The sequence below is a fragment of the Ambystoma mexicanum genome, chromosome 10, assembly GCF_040938575.1.
Source record: "Ambystoma mexicanum isolate Mex_15411 chromosome 10, UKY_AmexF1_1, whole genome shotgun sequence".
NCBI classification, from domain to species: Eukaryota; Metazoa; Chordata; class Amphibia; order Caudata; family Ambystomatidae; genus Ambystoma; species Ambystoma mexicanum.
This window is the reverse complement of record NC_090932.1, coordinates 1,279,708,023-1,279,722,117: the sequence shown is the minus strand read 5'-3', so window position 1 is coordinate 1,279,722,117 and position 14,095 is coordinate 1,279,708,023. Positions and strand designations below refer to the sequence as shown.

At 45.1% G+C, this 14,095-nt stretch overlaps 1 protein-coding gene across 1 annotated transcript in view; it reads left to right on the top strand.

Moving 5' to 3' along the window:
- The window catches only part of NIPSNAP1 (nipsnap homolog 1), a 339,746-nt gene that overhangs the window by 32,932 nt on the left and 292,719 nt on the right, over positions 1-14,095 (top strand). The window lies entirely within an intron of this gene.

The following is a 14,095-nucleotide window of genomic DNA, read 5'->3' as shown; positions in this document are numbered from 1 at the left end:
GATCTATGCGGGTCTTCTCTCCATCTGCAGCTGCAAATCCTTCCCCGAGTCACTGCGGCGTCCCCCAGGGTTCTTGTGTGTCGCCAATGCTCTATAACGTTTTTACAAAACCACTCTTTGATGTACTTGACTATCTGGGTGTCTCCTATACGAATTACGCTGACGACACCCAGATACTCATTCCCATCACTGGACACTACTTGGCTGACACTAAGGTCCTGAACGAGGTCTACCTGGTCATCCAAGCTGGGATGGCACAACACCAGTTATGCCTTAACGATGACAAGACTGAGCTCCTCATCTTGGGCACTACGCAACGCCTTAGTAAACTTGAGCCATCCTACCAATCATTTATCATCGATGGAAACACCATCCAAGTTTCGAAAGACACCAAAACCCTAGGCGTCTATCTTGACGCCACCCTATCCCTATCCCGACAAACAAATGCAGTCAGATCCTCCTTAGCATACACCTGCAAACTCATTGCAGCTTGCAGGCTATTTCTGACCACCCCTAACACGGTCACTTTGGCCAGAACTGTCATCATGGCCAAAATTGACTATGCAAGCGCCCTCTACCTTGGAACTAGCCAAGAGAATCTGAACAAACTGAAAATCACCCAGAATAACGCCATCAGAGCAGCCTTAAACATCCCACGAAACCACCACATCTCAGAATCCAGATCCAACCTACACTGGCTACCGGTCAAACAGAGAATTTCACTGAAAGTCTTAGGCCTCACCCACAAATGCCTAGCCAACCAAGCCCTACCATACCTCTGCAGCCGGCTATCCCGACACGCGCCTACCCGCCCGCAAAGAACGGCTCAGACCCACTGTCTAACCATTCCTAGGTTCAAACTACAAAAGGCGGGTGGATCTAGCTTCCCCGTCCTAGCGTCCAAGCTTTGGAATGCCCTCCCCCTCACCATCAGATCTGAAGAATGCTTTAGTGCCTTCAAATCTAAAACCAAAGCCTGTCTCTTCAACCAGCCTTGACTTCCGGACCTGCCCCGGGAAACGCCTGCCCTAATCTACTTTCTGTAAATATGTATATTGCTGTATGCCCTGAATACTGTGCACTGTTTAATGTTTTCAATATATGTAACTGTATGCTTATGTAACCATGTCTAAAGTTGCGCCCTGATGCCTACGGGCCTGAAGGTGCGCGTTACAAATAAAACAAATACAAATACAAATACAAATACAAATACAAATACTAGCGGCCGCAGGGCAGTGGAACTATATAGGCACCTCCAGCCTATGAGTAATAGACAACAAAACCAAAAAAGGTTCACTACATAGCTAGCCTTAAGAATACTTTGTCTGCTTTTCTTTGCATCCGTACACGTGTGTTACCGAAATGTTACATATCTCTGATACTTTCTCAATGCTTATAGAATATCTATGTTCTCTTGTCTCTCCATCTCTTCTGGGTGCGTCAGTCTTGCTTCGTGTGACATCACCAATCTGCTCTTTTGTTCATTTTTCAAACTTCTGGTATTTCATTCAAATGACCATCATACTGTCGTGTATGCAGGTATGGTTTTCTCAATGGGAACCTTGCTTCCAGGATTCTCATTGGTATTGGTATTTTCACTGATACTGCACATTAATACACACTCTGGTTCCCAACATATAGGCAACATGGGAGTGATGCTTGAGGTGGGGGTACTTGGCTCCTTCTCTACACACTATTCAGACTTTGCGATGCACATCCCAGCATAGAGGCCGAACCGTATTCCCCAGCTCCCCTCCCTCTGTTCTTCGTCCTCCCCCTTGCAGACTCCTATGAATCCCACGTTCCAACCTTTTGTAAGTTCTTCAGTCCCAACATCCTTCCTCGCCTTCATCAGGGCGGCTTTAGATCTGGTGTTGTCAAATCATTAAGCATTTGGCCCCAGTCCATCCCTACCCCCTCCTCCCCACCTGCATCTGTGTTCTCAATACAGACATCTCTGCAAACCCAACCTCTGCACATCTCTAACCCATGCTTACACCTCCGGCCCTGTGGGGGTGTTTCCAGGAAATCGCGGTGTGCCGTTCGTCTAGTTCTCTCTGTTCTGTCTCTCTTTTTTCCCCTGGTAACAGCCCTAGCAAGCAAAAAGTTGGCGTACACCCATAGGTCCCTCGCACCAGCACATTGATCTTGTCCATCACCATACCCCGGAATGCGTGATCATCACAACCCCACACCATGTGCCAAAAACCTGCAGAATTTTCTCCACATCTAGGACAAGTGTGAGGGGCCCCGTGGCCCATGGCATGCAGCCTTGATGGTGTCATATGGACCCTATGTGAAAAGTTATATTGGATCAGCCGCAAGCGTGCATTTTTAGATACTTTCTCTACATGTTCCTAAATCCTAATCCATGTGCCCTCTGTTATCTCTTCCCCTATATCTCTCTCCCACTTCCCCTTGACCTTCAGATCTAACCTCGAATTTCCCTCTTGGAGACCCCCATATAAACGCACGATGGCTCCCCTGCCTCCTTCCAGTGCCAATAGAGCATGTTACTCCGGGTTTGTGTCCGGCTCCTCTGGAATCCCCTCACATGTAGCCACTATCCTCTTCACCACCCATGCATACAATACGAAGGATCATCGCATATTTATCCCTCGATTGCTCGAATGTGAGCAATCAACCCCATTCGAAAAAATCTCCCAGTGTGCGGCATCCTCCACACTGTAGCCTGGGCAAAGCTATATATTTCACCAAGGTCCACAATTTGCCACCGAACCCCAGGGGGAGGTCGGGCTGTATAACGTCTTAACCTGGGAGTTACATTTGTATCTGTTCCACACTGTCCTCGGAACCGCATATATATTCTTCCACCACAACGATCCTATAGGCTCCCATAGTAATTGGATTCCCTGTCAAAGTGTCGGGAGTGTTCCCAGCAACAGCCACACTTCCTCCTCCCCCAAATCGTCCCACCTTCTGACCACCTGCAGCTGTGCTGTCATAAAATATAACTCGTATTGTGAGGACATCCCTCCGTCCCAATGTGGTCTCCTGGGCATCCCCAAGGACATCCTCCATCTCCCATTACCCCACAGCAACTCTCCAATTTGACTGCCAGCATCTTAAAAAATACTTTTTTTATTAGGTATGAAAGGTTAGCAAAATGATATAATAATCGGGGAAGGATCATCATACTGCACAAGGCCCCCCTTCCCATCAGGCATATCGGCAAGGTCTTCCAAAAGTCAATTGCATCACCCACGCCCGCTAATGCCCTTCCTGTATTATGTTCAAACGTTTCCTATATCTCATGGAAGATCTGCACTCCCAGGTAGAGGAAGGACTTGCAATCCCACTTAATGCCCCAATCAGGGATCTCCTCTTTCTCTTTCCTCCTAAGGGAATCCAGAGGGAACAAAACAGACTTTTCTGTATTCATGAGGAATCCTGATAGCTTCTGGTACTGCCCCAGCACCTCCAAGAAGATCGGTACTTTTACCATGGGGTTGCCCGCATACAATAGGGCAGCATCTGCATAAAGTGAGATGCTGTGCTGAATGCCCTGAATCTCGTATCCCGTTTCCGACATACACATTCTGAAATAACAGGCCAATAGCTCCAACACCATAGCAAAGAGCGGCGGCGATACCGGGCCAACCTGCCTCGCTCCCCTCTCCAATGCCTACTGCTGAGAAACCTACGACCCCCGCCCACGGTTTTCACCCTGGCCATGGGGTATCTATATATCAATTGGATCCATCGCCTCATTCTAGGGCCCAAACCAAACGCCTCTAGGACTTTGAATACCCATGTCCACTCCACCGAGTCAAAGGCCTTGAATGCGTCTAAAGACAATAAGGCCATCACTCCCTTTTCCTTGTGTGCATGCTCCATTATATAGTGCAGCCCTCTCAAGTTCATGTAGGTATTCCTGCATCCCACAAACCCTCATTGGTCTGGGTGTGTCAGGGTGGGACTACCCTGGACAACCTGTTCAACAAGACCTTCCCAAGTATCTTTGCGTCCACATTTATAAGGGAAATCGGTCTGTAAGTATCACAGTAACACAGAACTTTTTCCCTTTTCAATATTACCATAATGAGTGCTTACCTCATGGACTCCGGAAGCACCCCTTTCTCAAATGCTGCATAAAACACTTATTTCAGTTGAGGAACTAACAGCTCTGCATAAGTGTGGTACAATTCCACCAGGAAACCATAAATCCCATGGGATGTATTCCCCTGCATGCAGCGTATGGCTGCCAACATTTCCCCATCATCTAGGAGTGCCTCAAGCCCCTTGTTTTGCTCCCCGACACTTGTGGCAACTGCACTTTGCACAGCACATCAGTTACTTCCTCTTCCGAATACAAGTTCTCGCTACTGTACAGTGACTGATAATACTCTTGAAACACCCTATTAATCTCCTCCTGCGATGTCAATAGAGTGCCTCCAGAATCGTAGATCTGCGTGATGTCGGTTCTCGGCACATCCCTTGTAATGAACCCCACCAGTAAGTGACCTGCCTTATTCCCCTCTCCATGTATCCCTATGGCGTACCGTTCCCTGTCAAATCAGAGAAACCCCTCCTGCAGGTCTCAATGCCTCTGTAACTCCCCAGCTAGTTACTGCCCTACCCGATGCCCGCCAATTTGTTCTGCTTCTATCGCTTAACATTCTGTTCGGCCTGCTTCAAGGATTTGATAATGTTATGTTCTATTAATTTGTTAAGTGCCAAAGCCTGTGGGCATCAGGGTGCTTACACACACACACACACACACACACAAACAGGGGACATAGGCAATCGACAAGGAGAAAACGATCTGGCTGATTCTAAGTAAATTAGAGAGTTTTTAAGCTTTTTCTGAAAGCGAGCTGGACCTTTTCCTTTCGTAAAATTGCTAGGAAGCTTGTTCCATGCATGTGCAATCAGCACAGGAAAAGAGCGACCATTCCCTCTGATTCTCTTAAGCCGTTGTATGGTGAGACAATGCGCATCATAAAGCGGGGACCGCATAAAAGCATTAAAATCTTGAAGCTCCCAGTTAATACAAACAAAACAGCATTTTAAATACCTTGTATGTGTCATATATGGCATCGTAACATCATCAAAAATGTATGAAACCTATGGGGAATGAGGATTAGTTAAGGGATGTGGTTACATATAGATCACATGGGGTTACATATTTAATTGGGTAAATCATATCTGATGGCTCCACCCAACACCACCCTTATTTCGATAAAGGTAAAACTACCTCCTCTCTTTGTTAGAGGATTGGTTGACCTATTATTCAATAGGCGGTATGACACTTCAGAGTTTGATTGGTTGGCATCTTACTAACCAACCTTGGACACTTGATAGGTCATCAAGATATGAGCCAGACGGGGTGTATTGGGTGTATGGAGAGAAAAGCCCATGGACTGTCCATGGTTCAATTAAAGACATTGCCATCCCTTATCCCTAGGCCATGAGACCAGGCAGACCGTGAATAAAATGGAATTTGCTCCTATTTATTGTGGTTTTAGCTAAATTGAATGTGTGTGACGTGTTCTCTGTTTCCACCAGGGACACTCTGGAGTTGTTCTTCATGGTGTTTGTTGGCTTGCTATTCTAGTGCACCTGGTAAACAAAGGACGGTTGTATTTGTAAAAACCTTGAATGAAGTTAGGAGTATCCTGCTTGCATCTGGGGAACTGCTATCTTGTGCCTTGGTTCTGCCATTCCCATCCTCCCTATCTCACTATAACCTTTGTTCGAATTGCTAGCTACCATCTGAGCTCTGCATAGGTCTGTATTTCGAAATTTTGAGTCCTTGGCCTGTTTTAAAGCATGCTGCAACGTCCATTTTACAGAAGATGTGTGCCCTTTTTGTGTTACACCGTGGTTTCTATGGTAGTGAGCTATACCCGCGTGTCATTCATGTTGTATTCAACGTACATGTTGGTTCTGTTAGTGCTCTTCATGTCATGTTGTTGCCATTGTCATTCATGTTGCATTCAATGTATACATTGGTTCTGTTAGTGTTCTTCATGTCCTGTGGTTGCCATTTTAATATTCCTCATGTATAAATGCATATTTGACCTAATGTCTTGGCATTATCGGCCACTGAAATCTGGGGCACTAATACCAATAAACTGAAACATACTTCCAACATGCAGCAGATTGCACATTTTTAATATGCATGCATAAATGCTAAAAATCCTTTCTAATTTGATGGTGGTAATTAAAAATATATACATTATATATATACATTCACAAGAGCATGGCTTAGGTCATCGGAGCGCTCTGCCTGCTGAACTGCAGTGGGTGCAAAGGGTTGTATAGTAAGCCACTCTACAATGGCTCAAAACAAAAAATGTCCAACTTCTCTGCCATCCAGAAGGTGGAAAATAGGAAGGTGTCTGTTGCAAAAGGAACCCGGCACTCGAATTAGGAAAGTGCAAAAAGTCCATCGGTTAAATAATCATATTATTAAAAACTAACATGGGCAAGAACAATTAAAATACCCATGAAAATGGGTAAATATTCGCCACGCGTTCCGTCCCGTAAAGGACTTCTTCATGCTGTTATCAAGAAGCAGTAACTCAGCTATGGTATTTGAACAGCAAGCCCTGTGTGAGAAAACAATCACGTGATTATCACATAATAATGGATCACAAACTCACATTGAAAGATCATGGAAACATGGCGGTCATATTGACCTAATGCAATAAAGTACCACTCTGACTAAAAATACCAGTACTTACCCAAATATATATTAACGTATAATATATGCTAAATTTTGTTTTCTATGTGATTTATTTGTGGTAGGGCTCACTGTTCTACATATTGGATTTCATTTCTGCCGAGTAAAGTGCTTAGTGCAAACTTCATTAAAAACATAATGTCAATACTTTTAAATTCATCATTTTCAGGTATTTAGTGCAATTACGAGCTAAAGCAGCATGTTCAGGGACTATGTAACAGTGCAATTGGTTTTAATGTTACACATCATCTGTAAATATTGTATTAGTTAAAGAACGTGGATCTAAACCAATATTCTGAGTCTCCATTCAAGTTGAAGAATAAATGCGTTTTAGTCAGAGTTTATATGCAGTACCATTTGGGACCACTACTCACAACTATGACAACAGGTATAAGCAAACCAACCTCTGGTATAAGTCTGTACTACACAGTTTTTGTAGCGGAGCTGAGCAGCCAGGCTTATCTCAAGAGGGGAATGTGAGCAGTAATGATGTTACACAGAGGTCTACAATCACAAGTGTTCAAATAAACTCTTACACTCAAGGTTTCTTTGATAAATACTTATTAATTTATTTATCTGTCAGTTGTAAAACATTCATAAGGAGGAGGCAATTATATAACACACATACATATACTTCAATACTATTTCAGAATACTTTTCAAGAGGTGTAAACGGCAAAGGTTATTAGAACATGAAAAGTTACAATTATTCTTAGACAGTGTAGATATTTTGAGTTCACCAGAAGAGTCAATTCAGTTCAATAGGCTAGGCCAAAGTCAATGGGCTAAAGTCTTGGATAGGATGAAGCGGTTCTGGTAGTTCAACGGAAAAGTCTCTGCACAAGTTCTTAGAAGTAGTTTGTAAAAAGACTAATAATAAGTTGGATCACAAGCTGATTGGGCCTGCGAGTTGCGAAAGTTTCAAGCACTTTCACTACGAGAGGTAAGTACTCTGTCTGATCTCACAGTACCTTACAATGAAGAAAAAGATGCAGCTGATGACTTCTGTTCCTGGCAGTTCCTGCAGATCTCACTGTTCCTGGGCCTCAGTCGGGGGGACAAGAGGGAGGACGTCGGGGGACTCCTGCACTGCACAGGGACTGGTCAAAAAATGGCAACTGGCAAACTTCGATTCCGGTAGCTGTAAGTAAAGCACACAAACTGGTGACCCTCTCCCTGGTTATTCGCTTTCCTGCAGCACTCTGAGGAAAATACAACCAGCTCCGAGATTGGTATCCAGGTGGCTTACCGTAAAGTTGATTGGTCCCACCAACTCAAATGGAGAAGTCGTCCTTGCAGGGCTTCTCTGTCGAGATGAACTTGGTGATTTGGACCTGCAGCAGGGCTTCACCGGGCAGGATTTGCAGCAGCCGTCCTCTTCCAGCTCATCTTTGGTTCTTTCGTTCCAGTGGTCGACTCTGCATTCCAAGCCAAGAGACTCACCTTTTATTCAGTTCTCTCTCATTCATTCCATCCTAGCTGTCACTCACCCAGCAGGGTGGCTGTCCTTGCCAGACAGTCGGCCAGCCAATCACCACAGAAGGCATTTGGGTCTCCTAGGAGACTAAGCACATGGAGTTTCAGGCACCTCCCTCACTTCCTGCCCATCCCAGACACCTGGGCACCAGAGGTGGTCTTCACTCCTGAAGCCCGCCAAAGGCGATGGAACAGAGGGACCAAACCTGGTTTGGCGCGCAGAGCAAAACTCTAGAAGGACCTTTCCACAAAGAAATGGCGAAAAAAGAAGACCGGGACCTGTTTTTACAGAGGGGGCTCAGATGCCATCTTGACAAACATGGCTCCTGTGATTTAACATTACTGGAGCTACGGATAGTTTGCGGTCGGGAACAATCACGGTAGTTCGTTGTAAAACCACTGCCACCAGCCATTCTGAGAGAAAGGGTAGCATTTGACTGCTACATGAGTATCTAGACATAGGGGATACAAAGTAACCCCTCCACACTTTATTGTAAGATAGGGTGTCCTGGTTCTAGGAATTGAAAGACTAGTAAAGTCAATTTCACTTTACTGCTCTGAGAAACAGTAGATTATCCCAGAGAAGTATTTAAACCTTGGGTAATCCTGAAAGGCTTCCCTGTGCCACTGCACTGAGGGTGCTTTGTGACACAAATGAAGAGATGATGCCTATGGAGTCGTTTAAACTCCATAACCAAAGAAAAGACAAGAGTAAAACACACATCAAAATACATGAGAGAGTGGGAAAAAGGGTCAGACTCCCTCCAGGTAAAAAAATAGTACTCAAAATCCAGCAAAGTTGCTAGGGGTCTCTTAGGTGAAGGGAATTAGCACATTTTTGATAATTCTCCCTAACAATGCGCTACTACAAACAGTAACATCAAGCACTCACATATTGAGCGCTACACATCACCCCTCAAATAAAGTAGTTCCCACCATGTTTTAGTGGCTCCAGAGAGAGTTACAGAAACCAAAGGCAGATTTATATTACAGTGTAACTCTAAATGGTATTCAATACCCCATAAAAATGCATTCAATGATAAATAAATGTCTGCCTGCAAAGAAAAACAGTAACAATCGCTTCCGATTCTTAACAGTGGGCATATTCCATCTGATTCTGACTTCACATATAGAATGTGATATTAAATATAAAGTATAAAGTACAGCCCAAGTGGGCTAAAATACACCAACTCTCTTTATATATGCCAACTATATATGATTTCTAGTATTTAGCCGCAAACTAATGGGGAATTAGTATTGATAACTTGAATACCAATTGTAATAACAACATAAGAGGTGTGTTAACGAGACTGTAACAGCACACTATCAAACAAGTCAAAAGAGTCACTATTTTAGAAAAACATAGTTCTTCGTCACTGTTGTGACCTTAACGCTTTAATGTTTCAATTGTAATGATGAGCCTGGATTCAAGGCACTTCGACCGCGTCAGCCAATATAACCTGCAAGCGGGATCCACAAAGAATGTATTGTCCGTCAAAGAAGGCGTTGACATCTCTGGTACTTGAGGTCGCTTGGGGAACTTCACAGAGATGTTGTGGCCAGCATTTTGGGGTGCACAGGACTGGACCTTATCTCGAATAACTTAGCATCTCCGGCTCTGATTTAAGCCGCGGAAAAGCTGCATATGGAGGCGCCAGTTTCCCCAGTTAGGAAATGTCGCTGGGTGCAGGTGACGGTGGCTGTAGTTGTTGCTTCAAGGATCTAACGTAGGATCTCAGTGGGAGCTCCGAACAGTCACAGCCTTACTGCATGAGCACAAGCCACGCCCCATCAACTTGGTTTTCTGATATGCTTGATCTATTGTTTTGTGAGAGTAACCTCTCACTAAAAAACCTATAGATTTAGCTGTTTATTTGAATTTGGATTCATTCGAGCAATTTCTTTTGGCTCTCAGTAGTTCACCATACGGAATATGTGCTCTAGCATCTTGAAGCGTCTCTTGTGCTATATGGAATTACCAATAAAGATCTCAGACCAACTAACCAGACAGACTCAGAAAATGTGTCAAAATATAACTTTATTCTCAATTTAATAAAGCCGGGCAAACTGGCAGACAACGGACTGATGCTTGCCCACTCACACACAAACTTTATTATACAGATGTTATATACCCCAATATGCGTCATCTGTGACATCATCCTACGTGACAAACTGCAAAAGCTATTGACGGGAAGCATTGATTAAGGGAACATATGTACCTATGCTATTCATTTGGGTTAGTACTTCATTGGCTGCCCCTTATCTGTAAGACACGCCTCAAACTACCTCTAAGTACGTATAATATTGATTATAACAGGGACAATGTCTCTGAGGTAGCTGGATTGAGTCTTGACACAAGCCGAGGTCCATCTTCCTATTATGGCAGCCTTAGCCACGTTATATTTTCCTCTATAGCAAGCTTGTATATGTCTCATCTACATTGTGTTGCTGCATATTTACACTTCTCCGGCACGGGGTCTGGCATGTATTCACATGCTCACGAATATTTCCTGTCGTCAGGCTGGGAAACCTCGGTAAAAGAAAAAATGGTTTAATTTTAGCTTTAAAACCATATTTCTTGTCTAAACCAATTACTGTCTCCTGGGTCGTACTGTCCCCATCCAATGACAGTCATCTCCCTAAGCTCCACCCCTGGTGGCCATCTTCAGATTTTTACTGCAAGCTTGAGTCTTGGGATTCCTCACGTTGCTCTCTGGGCTATTTTTGTGCATTTTCAAGTTTTTCCATAGAAAATTGACTAATCCTGACTGATTTTGTATTATCTTTTTTGACTAAAGGACAGCTACTGGCAGCGAGGATCCGCTGCTGGTGACGATCTTCATCCAGCACGGATGGTCCATCGACTATTTGAGAAAGCCTGGCCTTGGCAGCCTTGGGGCAACTTTGCGCCTTTCGACCATATCCAAGGAGAAGAAGGAGGGTAGGAGCTTCTTCAAACTCTGCACGAAGTGTGGATTAAGGAACATATTCGTAGACGATCGACATAATAAATGCTTCTATTGCCTGGATCTGTACCACAAAGAGGAGGGATGCGAGATGTGCTGTGTCTTCTCAAAGAAAGCTAAGAAAGATCGCTACAGCAGGCTGTCAGCGTGGCTCAAATCGAGCAAGTCCCCTGACTCGGCCTCTGGGCAAGATCATGCCTCACCCAGGACCGGCCAGTCCGAGGAGTGAACTCTCTCCAGGAGGAGGTTGCGATCCTTTGAGGATGCCCCACCCTCAGGGAACCAAGAGAAGGCCAAGCTCTGCAACACTGGTTACTCTGCTCCAGTGTGGCCTCCTGCAGTATCTCGCCGTCCTGTTCTTCGGCCGGTTTATCTGAGACTGTGCTGACCTTTTTGCTCCTTTCTCCTTTCTCTTCAGCTCACTGTGCTGGAGGTTCACACACCTCTGACCACAATATGGCCCACTTGCCTTGGGGCCCATAAGTCTCCTGGGATCTCTGTCGGTGACCTAGCTCTGATCCCAGTCCAAACAAAGCTGCCTCCACACAAAAAGGGATCCTCTGCTGGACTTAGCCATACAGCCTCCCTGTTGCTCTCCTAACTGCTAACTACCTCTCTGTTGTGTGCTCCAACTTGTATACACCTGGGCCCTGTCAAGGGGTTTCAGGTTGAGTCCTTGGCTTCTCTGCCTGACTTGCCTGACTCCAATTACACCAATTATTGGCACATGCCTGACCTGCAGCTTTGTAGTCTTCAGGACCCTCTTCTTCGTCCCAGTACTAAAGTTGTGTTTTCTATGTGTAATCTGCATTACTCTAGGAGTTGTCTTCCTCTTCTGAGTACTTGGTCGGATTGTAAGGGGAACAGTAGGATATGGACAACAATATCCTACTAAAGATGAGGTAGGGAAAGACAAGTCACAATTGGAAAAGGGGGTATACCGTGTCTCGCCTTTTGGCATCCTCTTCCCACTCCTAAAGCCCCCCCCCATTTTAGCTGATCCTCCCTCATTTGTCCGCCTCCAGGGTCGGGATCCAAAAGCGATGGCCCTTCGCTGGCCACCTGAGCAAAGGATCCTAGGAGAGTAAATGTGAGGATGCCACCAGGTTTCTCAGAGTGCTGGCAAGGGAAGCCGGGGCAACACACCGAACGCCATCCACCGCAGAGCTGAGCTGTCTGAAACAAAGAGAGAAAGCAGATGCAAAGTAGGACCAGAACGAGGGTCGGAGAAGCTATGGAAGCCACTCAAGCACCTGTGAACCCATAGTAAAAGGCTGAGGCACCGGGTGGGAGTGGGAGAAGGCACTCCTAAATACAAGTGGGAGGTGAATCCCTACGGCTTGTTACGTGGCTATTCTTCATAGGGTCAGTACTTGGGGAAGAATGAACATTCAAGTATCCCAAATGGAAAGGGGAACTTGAGGAAGCTAAATAACCCCTTGGTCCAGAAGCTGTTGACTGTTGTGTTGAAGTCCTGGCAGGAGAGTACACAAGGTGAACGGTGAGTTTGGGACCTGCACACATAGGGCCTCATTACACGGTAGGCGGTGAGCCATGGTGCTATTAGCGCCATGGCTCATGCCGGTAAAATACCGGCACCGCCTTGGTGGAAAGGGGATTTACCGCCCCATCCCAAGGTTGGAGGGGCGGTAAATCCCCCTTCCGCCATTGCCCTTCCCCATTCCCATTTCTGCCCCATAGGGCTCTATGGGAATGGGGAAGGCGCTAATTACGGCACCGCAATTTTGCGGTGCCGTAATTAGCTCCGAGGTCCCTTAGCGGGTTGGTATTTAACGCCTGCAAAAAGCAGGCGTTAAAACTCCAACCCGCTAAGGGACCTCGTAGTAAGGCGGCAGGGATTTACCGGTACCAGTATTTTACCGGTGCCGGTAAATCTCTACCGCCTACCGTGTAATGAGGCCCATAATGTTGAAATTTAAAGTCCTGGCAGGAGAGTATACCAGGCAAGCTAGAGAATTGAAGAAAAACAGAAAGGAAGAGCAATACCCCTTCTTGAAAAGAGCTGTACAACAGATCTAGCAGGGTAGTATACCACGTGTTGTGTGAGTCTGGAACCCACACCCAAATTGTGGCATTCTAACGAGGGAATCCAAAGGAAGATTCATACCATTAGGATTTTGAACTGTATTGCATGAGGAGAAACCCTGGGGAAGGGAGTCATTTCTGCAGAAATGCATTACAGCACCAAGATGAGGGAGGTACAGGAACTTGGTTATTCTTTTGAACTTTTTTCTTTGGTGAAGAGAAACTTGGGGAAGGGAGCCATCCCCTGGAACTGTGAACACTATACATTGAAGATTTCTGTTGAATTTTCATCTTTTGTTTAACTTGAACATTTTTGCACTCTTTCAAGCCAAAGATATTATCCTTAGCACCTTCTAGTTATGTTATGTTTAGTGTGAGAGGGTGAGGATAGGATTTCAGGCACATGACATTTTTGCTTTGGATGGACCCTTAGTTTTAGGTTGAGGCAGGGACATAGCGCCTAGATTAGCAACAGCACAGCCTTTTTCAAACCCCATTATTATTTCAATAAAAGTTTGTATCCACAAACATAAGTCGTCTGTGTCCATGTCTCATTCCTCGTTCCTCACAGATAATGCCTACCGTTATTTCATCGCTCTGAGACCTATGGTGTGTAGCGCTATATGAGAAATACATTATTATTATTGTTATTACTTTTCCTTATCCTCACATTCCTACTTAGCACCCACCCCACTCTGGGGAAGGATGAGATATTTGTGGACACTGGTCTTGATACTTCATAGGGCATTAGAGAGGCCTGTTGCTCATTATACCCTCCTTATTGGAGTAAGAGGAGCTTGCCAGAGGGTTAGGTTTTGAATAACAAAGAATATATAATGTATCCCGGTCCCGTGTTTCGAGACTGTTCTCCGTTATTAAGCGCGTAATAACAAATTATA